This window comes from Ambystoma mexicanum, chromosome 3p (assembly GCF_040938575.1).
Source record: "Ambystoma mexicanum isolate Mex_15411 chromosome 3p, UKY_AmexF1_1, whole genome shotgun sequence".
In the NCBI taxonomy this organism is placed as follows: Eukaryota; Metazoa; Chordata; class Amphibia; order Caudata; family Ambystomatidae; genus Ambystoma; species Ambystoma mexicanum.
The window spans coordinates 1107231462-1107247543 of record NC_090925.1 but is presented as its reverse complement, the minus strand read 5'-3'; the positions used below and the strand labels follow the sequence as shown (position 1 = coordinate 1107247543).

At 44.7% G+C, this 16082-nt stretch overlaps 1 protein-coding gene across 2 annotated transcripts in view; it reads left to right on the top strand.

Moving 5' to 3' along the window:
• Positions 1 to 16082, top strand: part of ARHGAP26 (Rho GTPase activating protein 26) — a 2838701-nt gene that overhangs the window by 1548279 nt on the left and 1274340 nt on the right. The gene's annotated exons all lie outside the window — the stretch shown is intronic.

Sequence of the window (16082 nt, the reverse complement as noted above, 5' to 3'; positions counted from 1 at the left end):
AGGGAGGGGATTCACATCTACCCCTACTTGGACTGGTTTGCCAGAGCTGTTTCTCCGGAACAGGGTCAGAATCATCTCAGGTGCACCTGCCACTTCCTCCAGTAACTGGGCTTCTCCGTGAACTTCAAGTAGTCCCATTTGACACCTTCTCAGAAGGTTCAATTCATCGGAGCAGTCCTGGACTCAGCCTCGGGAAAAACTTTGCCATCCAAAATATGGACTGAACATCTTTTGCAGATGGTCCAACGATTTCAGAGTGGACAACGTCTTCCGGTCTACGACTTCCTGAGGTTGCTCGGCCTCATGGCATCCTGCATTTTCCTGGTGTCAGAAGCCTGTCTGAGAGAGAATGAGATCCCTTCAGTGGGCTCTCAGATCCCAGTGGTCTCAATTCTCCGGCAGAATGACGGACTTTCTCCAGGTCCCGACAGAGGCTGCCCAGGCTCTCCAGTGGTGGGCCAGCCGGGAGAATTTGATGAAAGGAGAACCTTTTTGGCACATATGGCCGGAAGCAACAGTTGTGACAGATGCCTCCTTCACAGGATGGGGAGCGCACATGAAATATTTTTCAATCAGCGGCCACTGGTCTCAGTCGGAGTACACACTCCTTTATCAACTTTTGGAGCCGAGGGCAATCAGACTAGCGCTGATGGCCTTTCTGTCCTCAATAAGGGGGAAAAGTGTCCTAATAATGACGGACAATACAGTGGCCATGCATTACCTCAACAAGAGAGGGGGTGTAGGGTCACTGCCCCTGTGCAGAGAGGCAATGCAGCTCTGGTTATGTGCATTAAGACAAGGAATAACTCTTCTGGCAGTTCATCTAGCCAGAGAAAAGAACACAGCAGCGGACGCTCTGAGCAGGCAGAGCACGATCTTCCACGAGTGGGAACTAGCTCAGGAAGTCCTTCAAATGATCTTCGCCCTTTGGGGAATCCCTCAAGTCGATCTGTTTATGACCAGTGTCAACCGGAAGTGCGAGCTGTTCTGCTCCAGGGAATTTTACCCAAAGAGGAGCTCTAGGGGACGCATTTTTGGTGGAATTGCCACTTCTGTGCGCATTTCTGCCAGTCCTTGCGTAACAAGGAGGTTGAGGAAGTTCGGGAAAACTATGGTCCTGATTGCTCCAGATTGGGCCAGGAGAACGTGGTACCCAGACCTTCTAGAGATGGCCATCGGCCCTCCAATTCGTGTTCCCCAAAGAGAGGAGCAATTGTCGCAAGAGGAAGGTTGCATTATTCACCCAAAGATCAGGATACATCCTTCACGCCTTTTTTCTGAAAGGGTGAGATATAAAGATTGGGACCTTCCAGAAGACGTAATGGAGGTGTTGCTTTCAGCAAGAAAACCAACAATTAAATCCCTGTACCGCTGCCGTTGGAATAGATTTTGCAGCTGGTGCAGGTAAAAGAAAGTAGATCCTTTCTCATGTACCCTTACCCATGTTTTGTCTTTCTTACTTCACTTGACCCATTCTGGGTTGTAAGTGGCCACAGTGAAGGGCTATTTAGCGGCCCTATCAATTTTCAAAAGATCCCCGGGTGAGGGGGTCATACTTCAAAGTGCAGATTGTGGTACGGTTTCTGAAAGGCTTAAAAAATGTGTTTTTCCGCCTAGTCCCTTCATTGTGCCATCATGGGATCTAAATGTTGTACTAAGGTGTCTTATGGGGTCTCCCTTTGGGCCTTTAAATTCATGCCCTTTAAGGATTCTTGCCATAAAAACTGCCTTTTTAGTAGCCATCACATCTGCCCGTAGGGTGAGCTACAGGCTCTATCTTACAAACCACCTTTCACAACCTTCTCCATGGGTAAGGTCGTTTTAAGGGTTGAGTAATCTTTCCTACCAAAAGTTGTCAGAATTTCGTTTGGCGCAATGTATTGTACTGCCATCTTTTTATCCTCCGCATCCATCAGAGGAGGAGGAGAGACTACATCGCCTAGACGCGAAAACAGTTCTAAGCTTTTATATTACAAGAACTGCAAGTATATACGCCAAGATGATCAGCTTTTCATTGGGTATGCTGGTCAAAGATTAGGCTTAGCAGTCACAAAACAAACGATAGATTGTTATTTATATAACTGAGTGTTATTCGTTGACAGGCAAGGATTTGCCCGAAGGACTGAGGGTGAATTCCACTAGAGGTGTGGCTGCTTCCTTGGCTCTAGAAAGAGATGTACCGGTGAGGGACATTTGCAGATCAGCAACATGGAATTCCCTGCATACATTTAGTAAATTCTACTGTGTAGATTCTTTTTCAGGAGAGGAATCCAAATTTGGCAAAGCTGTCCTCCATAAATAAGTCAAATTCTTGGCACCCTCCGCCTAACTCAAACTGCTTTGGGAGTCTATCAAAGATGAGGAATACGTGGGAGGACACAATCCATTCGAAAAACAAGTTACTTCTCCGTGGTAACGTTCTTTCGACTGGATGTTCCTCCCACACATTCCTCATTGCCCACCCATCCATCCTCTCTTGCCTAGGATTTCTGTGTCTTACACCTTCCTTTCCCTCAACATCAAGACTGTCTCCTCCTATGACACACCATGCTAATTAAAGGAGGAAGAATTGCGGTAACGGTCAGACCGCATGCTCTATATACCAGCGTTGAAGTCACGAGGGATGCTACGGGGACAGTTGAAAATCAATTTAACGGTGCACGACTCTCAACCCTATGAAAATAAATTCTGAACAAGTAAGTTGCAAGCAGACTTGAATATCAAAGATGAGGAATACGTGGGAACATCCAGTCGAAAGAACGTTACCATGAGTAAGTAACTTGTTCTTATAACCCCACAGGTCTATTTACATACATTCTACAGAGAGTGGTGTGCCCTTCATCTAGGTTTTTCCTTTATGGCTAAATCTGCCCAATATTTGAGCTCTAAGAAAGTACTGTCCTCATAGGCAGTTGCTCAATTCCAACAAATCTCAAACAATATCCACTTATGCCAACTCCTTACCACCACACTACAGAAGGAAATGACATGTGACCTTTCTGTGTTTCTTACTCTGTAACACTCCACCCACAACATGAGCAGATTACATGCTCTCTATCTGAATGTACACAAAGAAAAGTACTGTCATCTTTCAGCCCACTTCTTTTGGGGCAGACTGGCATGTATTGTTATAGAAGTGATTTTCCAATAGGAACGTTCTCCCAAGAGGCCAGTGTGGGTTGGGAAAGTCAACTGCATCTTTCGCTGCCTGACCTGTAACTGACTCATCCCCAGCCTTATTGACATAGAAGGCAGCGGGCCTATTGCAGTGTCTTCTGATTTCCTAGCAGCCTTCCCTCCTTCCAATTTTAATAATGGAGCACAACTCTTTCATCGGGTCCCATACAGAGTCCTCACACCTAGAACAAGAGGGATTTAAAGTTCCTCTGACAGGCCTCTTGGGTGTGGGTATGTCACTCTGCCTGTTAAACAAAGAAGGAGAAGGTTTAAACTTTGAACCCTCCCGTCTCCTACACACTATTATGTGTTGGAAAAACCAACTACTTTGATCTAAGGATAATAATCACTGTATGTAAATGATGATAATAAACCAAAAACAAGTTTTGTAAAAATCAAAGGTATATATATTTTGTTTTAGATTACAGCTTAAATACAAAGACAAGAACAAACATATTATTACAAAAGGAAAGAAACAATTCGAAGAAATGTTGCTAGTAGTCTGTTTTCAATTGGCGACATGTTTCGAGGATGAACACCTCTTCTTCTTAGGCCTAAACAGACTATAAACAAATATATATAGATTATACACAGGTGAATTTGGCAAACTATATTGTACATTAATACCCTAACTGTCGAAAACATTCTAAACTAGAGACTCAAGTATGACACTTTTTTCGAAATTAAAACATAGATGCTGAACACATATTCCCATGCACATCAATTTGCATAACATTGAATTATAATGACCACAAATTAAATCTTTAAACCAACATAATTAGTGCATGGTACATAAATAATGTCCCCTAAAAAAAAGGGGGCATTAGGCTTAGGTGGTGAGGGATCCTGTGAAACCAACTGCCTGTCAACCCGAATAATGATTAACAGGTAAAACAGAAATAGTTGTAAACAGATTACCCCAGCCCCTACAGGTCTCCAATACTTGTTTGGAATTCCTCAGGTTTCTCCATGAACATTTCCAATATGAGCAAACCTCTCATTCTCACCACTTATTCTCTACAATACACAAACATAGTATTTTATTTAATCAGGAATGCTTTCAGGCAATTCTTAATTCCATACCCATTTGCATTCTGCAGTCCATATTTGCCTCTCTGATTTGTTATGTTTCTTTAAACAAAGTAGACAAAGTCTTGGAATTTGGCTACAGCCTAATAAACTATTTGCCAGGAGCCAAATAGCTTTTTTTCTGCCAGAATTTGGCTGAATACTTACTCAAAACAGAAGTTCACTACACTCCCAATAGTCACTACCTTGGTCTGTGCACTTTTATATTTTTATACAGTGTGGACTGAGCCATAGTCTTACCCAAAATAAGTGGCCCAATCACCAGCTGCTCCTCAAGGGATCAAACCCCAGATTCTGCCCATATGGGATTCCAAGCATTCGGCAGAATAATGTATTTCCAGCTACTCCCACCACCTTGGTTGAACCACAACCCAGAGTTATGGTCTATAGCCTGCTGCCATTACCGCCTTCCATTGATGGAACTGAAGTGAACGGCCCCAGCGTTTCCCCCAAAGCAGAGGTTAAAGAGCAATCTATAAGGTTCTGTCTTTATGTACTTAAAGGGGCCAAGAAGCCCACCCTAGAATAAGCATAATATGCACCCTTCTCAAGAGGGGATCCTGCTAAAAAGAAGTTATACTGCTTGGCCAATCTCCATGGCACAAAGATCTTGCTCTTGGCAGTATTGTTAACCAGTTTTCTGTACTGATAAACTTTAAAATGCACTTATGGTTCTAGCTAAGCCCTGCTGAGCTAATGGTCTCCCTTGGGCTTCTGTCACTCGATTCAAGGCTCTTTTAACTCAACATACTTAGATCATATATCCACTAAGAATTACTGTTCTAGGATGCCTATCCCCTCCCTACACTGTTTACAGAACGTTCTCCGTGACACAGTTCAGCCATTTGAATAGAAGAAACTTTGCATAGACTTCCAGATCGGAAATTGGCTGATTGCAGGTGGGTTAAGCTCTATCGCCCTTCTTCTGTAAGCCTGTATGCATATTGCACATAAGTGCAATGTGTAAGGGGCATACTGTGCACTTTGAATACTTTGTCAAAGGATGTACTGTAATTAAATTCTCTTGTGGGACTGGCTGCACACTTCAGGTCCCTATATAGAGTTGCTGTGTTTACTCTGGAGCATAATGTTAAAAAAACAAATGCTTGATTATACATATACTCTTCACCAATACAAGGCACCATCCCTATGTGGGCTCACAACCAGTAACCCTAACACAGTAAGGACTTGCCACTCGAATATCCTACCATTGGGAGACCCCACCTCCACCCCCATCACAAGTTCTGAGCACTAAGAGGCCTTCATTACAGGAAAACCATACAGGAAAACCTGGGACAAGGGATAATACTGCACCTGGGATACTCTAACCTAAGGTAATTTCCACTCAGCATAGTCCAAGTCCCAGGTTAGTTTTGCCCCTGGGACAGCCCTGTCACTGTAATAGTCCTACCTGGGAATAGTTCTGCCCTGGAATAGCTCTGAGCAAGGAACAGCCCTTCCGTAGGAGCAGTTTTGTCCCTGAGATAGCTCTGCCATGAAGCAACTCAGCCCCTGGGATGGCTGCCACCTCTGGGATAGTTTCTGCCCCAGGATGACCCCAGTCTTGGGATAGGCTCTGCTCCAGAGTTAAGGTTACTGGCCCTGTGATAAGGTTTAGACCAAGAACAAAGCTACCCCTTGTGAAAAAGCTAGCCCCTGCGACAAGGCTAGCCCCTGGATAGGCTTATCATGGGACAGATTAATGCCTGAAACAGTCCAGCCCCCAGAACAGCTAGAACACTGAGACAGCCCTATTATATCATCCTACAAGCTACACCTTCTCAACACCTCCGCTTCTTGCTGGAAAAGAAAAAACAGCCCAAGCAAAGAGAAATATCGCGAGGACAGACAATCCACCAGAAGAAAAAAAAGAACATCCAACCCGATTGAGAAAAATAGAAATTAGCAACCCAACCACAAGCAACAAGTCCACACCACAAAATGCGCCGTACAAGGAAAGACCGACACACAAGAAATAGCCAGAACAGAACAAACCAACTCGAACAAACCTAACCATCGCAAACCATCACACCCAGGAACCAAACAACACCGAGAAATAGTGCACTTACCCACCCACTGCAAAAAGAGCCCCTTTGCTGGAACAAGACCAAAATCACTCTACTTATCGTGCTACCTATCAACTTACCACCCACTTGGACAACTAACCAACCACGAGAACCGTAAGCACATAAGGAGAATAGCAAGAAACCCACAGACAAACTAGATACCCACAGAAGCACACCTAAAAGAAATGACCTCAACACACCATTTGTCCCAAAAAATTGGCAGGATGTCAGAGCAACGTACTGGCACTCTCACGCCAACCATGGATGCTGCATGCACACAACCCTCCCACCTGTGTTGACTTGTTCTGCCTACTTCAAAAGTACAGGCCACCTCCAAGCAACCAATGTGGGGAAGAAGCTTAAGTAGAGGTTGTGGGTAGGTATGGGGGAGGTAGGAAAACCGCAAAGAGTGTTAGGAATAACGATTGGATAGGCAGGGGGAAAAGTATGGTAAATACATACAACACAAACATGGACATCCTGTGTTGTTCGCTCTGTTGCCTCACTTATTGCTAGACCTTCCTGATACCAAAACACATTGTTTGCCCCATTTATTTCCAGACCTTCCTGACAGGAGAACACATTACTTCTCCCATTCTTGTCCAACCCTTCCTGAAACCCAAACACATTGCTTATCCTTGCATACTCTTGATATTAATTAATAGAAACTGCTATGAGATCCATGCACATTTCCGGATGGAGTATAATGAACATTTCTCCTATGTTAGCAATTCAAAACCCAATAATGCAACCCCACATTCCCCAATTCCCCCAATATGGGCCCACCCTACAAGGGCAGGGAACTTCACACTCCTCAGAGGATTCACAGTTCAGGATAGTCTCACCGGTGCCTGCAAAGAAAATCAAAGCAGAATGGTCATACTTTGCCCCTTGTTACAAAACAAAAGAATAATTGTGCACAGAATGCAAGGCCACTTAACTGCGGGACCTGAACCAGCGTGCGAGTTCAGAGGCGCAAAGATGAATCCGCCTGAACAGCTGCAGGTTGAGCCCCCAACTCCTGCAACGTAAAATTTGGCTCCATAATCACTGTGATGGCCCGGGAGTCAATGAAGCGTTCCTGCGGTTCCTTGTAATAAAATGAGCACCATCACCCTGCGACACGGGGGCTTTAAGTATCACCGATGCAGCCTGGGGGTCTGAATATTTCACCGCTGCGCCCCAGGATTGCGGTGGTCAATTGAACGAAGAAATGCCTGCCCACCGTTCTAACACGGGGTCACCTTTGTGGCTGTTAGCATAGCGGACGCGCTTCCCGGTGCAATCACAAGCACCAGCTGAAGTACACTGGCTTCAAGGTGGCCCTGTGCATGACCTCAGCCCGGGGTGCCTGGGTAATGTAGTCCCGCGCCAAAGCCTCCATCTCCCTATGCTCCAAATTTCTCCAGCGCGGGCCACCTTTCTCTTCCTTTTCCTAACACATGACATTAATAACCATCATTGTGAGCAGACAGATGACTCCGAAGAAAACATCAACCTAGAACGCAACCTTTTTGACCTAATCAACGATGAAAGAGAAACTACAGAATCAAAGGCACAATCTGATGGAAAAACGAATCAATAGCAACTCAAACTACCAATGCACCACCAAAGGACAAATAGACCCCAGATCATTGTCAAAACACACAACAGAAATATACAAACTGTTTAGCGATGAATTAACAGACATCCTATTCCTCACCGAAACCTGGCTAACTCAAAATTCAAAGTGACAGCACGATTCCCTATCTAACAACTTCAAACTTAAAGAAGCACACCAAAAAGGAAAAAGAGGAGGCTGTCTCGCCATTGCATATAATGACCAGCTAAAGATAACAGCACCACCACTAAACGTCACAAATTGTGAATCACTTCGCCTGCACTTAGCCTTAGATCACCTAACCAACCTATGATGCCTACTCCTCTACAAACCACTGACATACAACGCTACTTTCACAGACACGTTTGCGGACGCCATTTCCAACATAGCCATTACACATGATCACCTGATCATACTGTGAGATTTCAACATCTGGTTCGAAGAAGAAAACGATGCGCCCAAACCCTAACAAATAAACTAGCAATGATGCATCCACAATAATTGGTGAAGGGAGCAACACACACAGCAGGCCACACCCTAGATGCAATCTTCTGCAACAAAAACATGGTCACAGCTGCACCTTCAAAGCAAATCCTCTGGAGCAATCACCTCATAATGCCCTTTGTGATCCACCCGCCAACATGAATACTATCTAACCTCACAAAACATCCTCCGATTCCGAAAAGAAACTGGAAATCCATAAATATTGCGGACCTAAACACCAGATTGAAAGCCACAAAACCATCAATCACTGTCTCAGACTCAACCAGCATGGAAGAAAGAAATTAGCCAATCCATAAATGGATCAAGAAAGCACTAGATGACCTTGCATCAGAGAAACCATTCACCCCTTTTGTAAAGAAAACAATAGCGAGATGGGTCACACCCCACCTCAGAGTACTGAAAAAATCTAACAGGAAACTGGAACAAGAATGAAGGAAAAACTACGAGCAACAGAAAAAAATCACATACCAAAGACCAATACGACTATACAAAGCTGAAATACTCAAAGCAAAAATAAATATTCAAACGGACAGATCGCCAACTCAAGACAACACCCAGAAAGAGATGTTCAACATCCTTAACGAGCTAAGAAACCAAACAGCATGCAGAAATACACCAAGCCATCGCAAAAAAATACGATTACTTTTCAGACCACTTCAGAACCAAAATCAGCAACAACCAGCAAGTCATTGAGCATGCCTAAAACAAAAACAACCCCCCTAACCAGCCAATTCCAGAACCATCTACAAGACTAAATAACATCCCACGAATCTCGACAGAAAAATTGTATAATCTAGTGAGAAAAAGCAACGGTGCCTTACCCGCCAGACCTATACAAGACTATCCTCACACAAACAATACCTGCAGAATATTTCCTCAAGCTCTTCAACCATTCACTAGCATCAGAAACTGTGCCTCAAGCCTTCAAATCGGCATACAGCAAGCCACACCTTAAAGACCCATTGGGAAACAAGTAAGACCTAACCAACTGCCGACCAATCTCAAACATCCCATACCGTGCGGACCTCCTAGAAAGCTACGTCTGCAAACAAATCCTGGAACATGTAGAAAAGAATCAGACACTAGACCAAGCGCAAGTCTGCTTCAGGCAATTTGTCATGTCTCACTTGCACAGATGGCCCCTTTGGCACAGGTGACGCTGGGTTGCTTCTTTGATCTACAGCCCTCCCAAAATGGTTCCAGGAACAGCAGGCAGCCTTGCATGCATCCACTTTGGACCTACAGCCCAGACTCCGCCCCCGGCTCCTGAAAGAGTTTGTCTAGTGGCGTGTACAGCGCAGTGGTGCGTTGATACTCCTTACAAGGCTACGCTCGTAAATTTGTATTTCTTTCCATCGCAAATTCTTTGTTTCACACTGTTTAATCTCTTCATACTAATTCTGTACAACTTTCACTCTGAGCAAAACCCTTTTCACAGCAGCGAGTCTCTCGCCTCACACTCCCGATTCCTTCAGGCTGTGTACGAATCAGAGACCACACCTCTCCCGGTATGTTTAAGTCCAATATGCCTTTTCTGTAGTTCCCCAGTGCAGCCTGGTGTTGATCTCCACTCTTCGCTACACCCGGCACTTACCTTGGCGCTTACCTTGGCGTTTCCACAGAGTCTCGACTCAAACTGTGGTCTTGCCGGAACGCGCTCCCTGTCTCCCATTCCTGCAACGGCAGAGATGCCACGCAATTTCCTACGTAATTCCATTCACGGTAGGCTCCATTCGATCAGTCTCCGCTCAGTACACACTTGCTTCCTCAGCATTCTGGTACGAACCCTTTCTTCTATTTGCAAATAGTTGTTAATCAGGTCTTCGTTCCTCTGCCTCCGGAGACCCCTGCAAGCAGCCTACTTCACTAAGTTATTTGGCATCAGATAATGGATAATCCTTTGCTGTGTTACATATTACAGAACAGCCTTCACTTTTGTCTGCCCTAAACCTGTCCCTTTTCATTCCAGTTCCTTCTGACGCATCCTGACACTACCCCCAATTGAAGGTCATCCTTTTCCACATAAGAGGTTCATCCCTTTATTCAGAGGGAACATCACCTGCCCAGCAAGAACAGGGTTTTCTTCCCCTTGATGGTTTCCCTGGAAATCCTATGCAACCCTGGCTATCCAGCCTTGGGGCTGGGTGGGTGACCAGGTAGACTCTCCTGCCATCCAGTCTGCTGTACCTGCTTCAGTTTGGTGTTTTTCTATATTATTACCAGTCGGACCATGTTGGGGCTTTAGGTATCACACAATGAGAGGAACGAAAACAGCATTACTATCAATATGGGATGATCTAAAAACCAACTCAGACTCCCAACGTCAAATCGGCACTTATTTTACTTGGCCTAGCAGCAGTCTTCTACACAGTACACCATGAAACACTTACCAAAAGACTAAAAGATATAGGAATCAGCAACACAGCATTACTCTGGCTAAAATTCTTCATGTCTGAAAGAACAGAAACAGCTTTGACTAACACCCTTCATCTCAACCCCTGACACAACAACTTGTGGAGTCCCACAAGGCTCATCCCTCTCACCACTACCATTCAACATCTACATAACCCCCCCCCTCATCAACCCCATCAAAAGACATAGCCTCACATGCTGCAGCTATGCAGACGACACACAATTCATCTACAAAATCAACACTAGTGAAGAACAAAACCCAAACCTTACCAACTGCCTCACAGAAATAAACCACTAGAGAGTACCAACAGCCTTAAACTCAAACCAGACAAAACAGAAATCATGGTCGCCCCAAATGACCAGTCGAACCATCACCACATATCTTGGGTTACTGAATTGGGAAACCCACCAGAACCATCGAAAGTGGTTAAAAATCTGTCAATATTAATGGACGACTTAACACTTGAACCGCAACAAACTCAGTAGTAAAGAAATGCTTCTTCCACCTACACACAATCAAGTGGATACTTCCCTTCACCTTTCCACATAGAACGCTTGCCGTCATTGTGCTCGTCATCTCAAGAATGGACTACACCAACAGCATCTATCTACGAATGCCAGAATACCTTATGAAAAAACAACTATTACAGAACGCAGCAGCAAGATGACTCCTCAGACTTATTAAAAGAGAACACATCACACCAGCAGTGAGCTACATTGGCTACCGGTCAAAAAATGAATATTTTTGTAAACGTTTTGCATAACACACAGAGCAATCTACGGCCAAGGAGAAGAATTCATACAGGGAAATATTTCCATCTACAAAACAAAATGAACATTAAGGTCCAGCAGCGACATTCGTCTAGAACCTAAACAATAGTCAAAGCGTACATTTGGGGGAACAGCGTTGTCCTGCATAGCGGTGAGACTTTGGAACTTGTTCTCAATGGAAACTCGAACAACAGAAGATCACCTAAAATTCAGAAAACTGTTAAAAACATGCCTCTTTAACTCGCTGAGCTAAATAGGTAACCTCATTGAAGGGAAACCATCAACATATCACAATAGAACCATCGAAAACACAGAAACCTGATAGACCGAAACAGGGCGACCCAAAGAAATATAGCATTCTACCGCAAATCACCACAGAATAATATTAACACGACGGATCAACATAACCTTGTACAAAAGCACTCGGGCAACCCCACACTAACCCTACTAAAAACTCTCTAATACTCTGTATACTCATCTTCAAACACTGAACAAATCACACACATACCTCTGCCATTGAGGAAAAAAACACAGCAAACAGACACTCCACAACACCCAACACGAAACTAAACCAATCGTGTGAAGATCACCCCATACACACTCATGCACCAACCACCACATAACGTCTACCAACTAAAAACAAACCAGCACACAGTGACCATTTTTTACGAACTTAAGCTACCAACAGCACATCAAAGCTCTCTTGCACTTTTCCCTCTAGATGCCCCCAAGCCCTCCAAACTTCCTTCCTTTTCAGATCCGCCACAGCGCCTGGGGACCATGAAAATGGCAGCGTTGCGTGGTATAAATCACTATAACATAACTTTGCAAATTGAGCGTGCAGCATTCTTGACAGCTGCTGCACTGCACCAGGGTTTCTGTTACTTTTTCTATTCCTACAATGTTAATGTTAAAGGACATTTGTACCACGCACTATCACCACCGGAGTGGTCCCCTGATGCTCTGGCGGCTCTGAAAGAGGAAGGGAAGGTGAGTTAGTGGGAGGAAGCTGGAAAACTGCAAGAAAGCAGTGATGTGCTGTTGGCAGCCTCAGCCTGGTGGGTCTGTTGGCTGGGCCTGGGGTGTTTGCGGCCCGTAGTCGTCGTGTACTGTTGTGCGAGTCAATGTGTGTTTTTTGTTTTCTTGTTGCAATGTTGTGAAGTTTGTGCGGTTTGTTGTGCTGTAGGTTTGTGGTTGTGTTTGGTTTGGAGTTTGAGATGTGTATACAGAGGAGGAAATTGTTAGTGGAATTGGTTTGTTGGCATCTCTATCCTGAATTGAGGCGCTGGGCTTGCGTAATCTCCCCAGATGGGGTGTTGGATGCCCCTGTGGGATGCCCCTGCGCCTCTGTCCTGATCTGGGCCCGTCCGGCATTTAAGATCCCTTTCACATCTGGCCCCCACCTCTACCAGCCTCCCTCACAACCCCACCTGACCTCCCTTCCTACTCATATGACCAGTGCCCCTGCCAATGTCCACAACTCAACTAGTGTGGTGATTGCCCATAACCCGATAATTCCACAACACTGTGGTACCTGGTAGCAACTAAGTGGCGATTTGAGGTGGGATTGGCTGGGGTTGTTCCACTCTAAGTGCGCGTCTTGGAAGCAAGACGACACGAAGCAACAACACGTTCGATCCCCGGGTCCGCGCTTAGAAACCTCTGGGTGTTTAAGCGCGTTATAAATACTACAAAAAAAAAACACAACTACGCAACTAAGAAAAACAAACAATTCCTGTAACAGCGCCCCGATGCCTGCGGGCTGTGTGAGCGCTTTATAAATGTAAAATCAAAATCAAATCTACCCACCTGTGTTCCACTGTATCTGGCGTCACCCGTCCAGGTGCCGTGGGAGCTTCCCTGTCGGTTCTGGGAGCTGTCAGTGTCCTCTCCAGTTTAGTCATCCTTTTTCCTTGCTGTTGTTTCGGTTTTCAGTTTGAATCTGTGGTGTTGAAGAGCCAGGTTTGTAGTAATTTACTGAATTTAAGGTGATCTTTGGTGTTTCTTATTCTTTTGGGATATTGTTCCAGGTTTTTGCGGCTCAGTGTTAGGAGGTGCCTCCAAGTTATCTCTTACGGTATGGTTTTAGTTCCAGGCGGATTTCGTTGCTTGACCTGAGGAGTCTCAACTTGTACATTATTATTTTATAAACAATAAAAGAAACAAAGAGCCTGAAAAGATGGACAACACTGCTGTCCCAATATCAATGTTGACTTCGAGGTTTGCCTGATCTGATAATTGCTCTGAGTATACAATACTTTTTACTTTGCCCTGTTTACCCGGCGCCATTATTTATCTAGACGTGCCGAGCTCAATGTACAGCGGACAGTTTTATATGTGTTTGAGTCTTTATGTCTGAGTGTGAATATTTATATTCACATGTCTGTCTGTATGTCTGCGTGTACATGCTTTCAACTGGGTGAGCATGTTGTATTATGTAGGATAAGCTGGAACTGTGCCATCCATGTTGTTTTCAATTTACCTTCAGTCTACATCCCCTCGGATGTCCGACGCATCACTTACATCTGTTATGGCACAAAACCTATAGGTGTACCTTGCCCCATGAGATGAACCCATTGTTCAAAGTGCCCAAGTGTACAGCTGGACTGGCACTGGCATCGAGGATGGCAACAGGGAAAGCGCTGACGGGCAGAGACATTACTTGCATGCAGGTGCCTGCGCACTGCCCTCAATTTGCTACAGCTGTAGGATTGGTTTGCTGCGAGCTCAGAGGTCGGAATCCATAAGGGTCATGGACAGGGTAACGGGAAAGCACAGTTGGAAATTTAAAAGAGCCAAAGCTAACCGGTTCAGCCCTGGATTTCCAATGAGTGGCTGTGTGCTGACGCCAACATTAATTGCACTCTCCTATTCCTTAAGGAACTGTCATATAATTGGATGTATTGCTCAAATGAACAATCTAAGTACCCAATTTTATAATTGAGTTTTACATGCCCTCACCAAAAATAGTGACCACCTCATATTCGGCCTGGGAATATATTGCGGCGTGCCCTTGGACGCCCAAGCCTCATAGCTGGTAGCATACATTAGGACTGCTGGGCTAAGGCTTGCTGGGGTGATGCTAGGGATTGAAATCATTGCCGGCATACGCTATGCCCAATTAAGTGCTATAGGGCTGGGATTTTCAGCAGTAATGAACTAACAATTCGGCTGAATTCAAAATCAATTGTGCTGTCTTTAATTTATTTCATGCATTGTTGTTATATGCTGGTTCATGGGCCAGGAATGTATGTTGTATTTTGTGTCCTGCTCTGTCCTTATCAAAGAGATAATAGTGTATGCAAGTCAGTGCAACATTTACTCAAAAAGCAGGAGTATGAACTAATCTATCAGGCCACATCCTTATTTAAATAAACAAGCAACTCCAGTATCATCCCATATGCCTAACTTTAGTCTTCCACCATCCAAATACAGCACTAACTCAATCAGTAGAAAGAACTGTGTTCTGAGGTTTCATCTTTCTCATATCTGGTTATTACTCTTCAAAATGTCCAGCTGCGTTGCATTCAGTCTCAGCTCTGATTAATCTTCCTGGCTCCCGATCCCCTGCATCCCGGACTCCATTCCTGTTATTCATCATTTGGATCAGTCCTTGCACCATCCCTCCAAGAACTTCTTCACGCCAATGATTGTGTTTCTCCAGGTTGGCCCTCACGCAGCCTGTACTACAGTCTTGGATTTATTTCATGCTGTGTATTGACTCCTTACCACAGGAGATGCTGCCTGCCATGCACAGATGACTCGGTTGCCAGTCTACGCTACCTTTTGCAGCTTCTGTCACAGCACTTTCAGCTTCGGGTGATTGAATGGCAAACATTCATTTAATGAGGTTCTTATCCACAGCAGTTACGATCTCAAATCTGCAGCACAGTTAGAAAATGTGATTGTGGGTACTTTGTTTCCATTTTATATGCCTGTCAGCAGGACCCAGTTGCACCTGAGAAGTTATCCTTTCTTTTCCCAGTAGACTGTGTCTGGTGACTGTTGCGATGTCGGTTTGCTAGAGCTCTGGTGTCCTCGAAATCACTGGCTGCATCCTGGAGGAGGGTCTGCATCAGGCCTACTCTTACATTTCAGGACTTTCTCTGAGGTCCATTGCACTCCTCTTGCTGGCGCTCTCCTCGCGACTGTGGGCTGGGATGCTCGCCATTGAAGCAGTGCAGGTGGAACACAGTGGAGTCATGATAAATGTTTTCAAAGTGGATAACCGCTATTAATCTAGCCCCTCCCCATATGCCCTACCAGGCAGATTATTGAAGAGCACTTGTTGATTTCTGATGTAAGCAATTGTGGCTGACTTAATTGATCTTAATGGATCTTCATCCCTTCAAGATAAAGATTGCAGTTTTTCATTACTCAAGCCAATTGAACTGGAGCGTTCATGATTTCAGTATCTTTTCGAGCCAGCCATATTATACAGTGTCAGTTGCGGCCGATACTGA